This window comes from Tachysurus vachellii, chromosome 7 (assembly GCF_030014155.1).
Source record: "Tachysurus vachellii isolate PV-2020 chromosome 7, HZAU_Pvac_v1, whole genome shotgun sequence".
NCBI lineage: Eukaryota > Metazoa > Chordata > Actinopteri > Siluriformes > Bagridae > Tachysurus > Tachysurus vachellii.
Genome location: NC_083466.1, coordinates 4,572,927 through 4,573,350, shown reverse-complemented (window position 1 = coordinate 4,573,350; position 424 = coordinate 4,572,927).

Below are 424 nucleotides of genomic sequence, written 5' to 3'. Positions count from 1 at the left end.
AAGTACTTACCACGTCCTGGCCAGCTTCCCTCGCCCAAAGCACAGCAGCAATCTGCTCGACCTGCACACATGAATATGACTAAATTACAGTGTTTCATCTATTTGATTTGTGTATGATGATTGAATAAGCAAGTTGTTGTTGTTGTCCTTTGGCTGCTCCCTGTTCGGGGTCGCCACAGCGGATCGTCCGCACCACATGTTTTGATTTGGCACAGGTTTTAAGTCTGATGCCCTTCCTGACTCAACCCTCCAATTTTATCTGTGCTCGGGACTGGAACAGAGCGTTAACCGCTCATTGGCTGGCTTGGTTTCGTGCCGGTGAGATCACAAGATATAAGTGAATAAGCAACTGATATACATGAATGTGGATATCGGTAAATAAGTCATTAGTGGGTGTGGCTTTGTTTCCACACAAGTAAAGCTA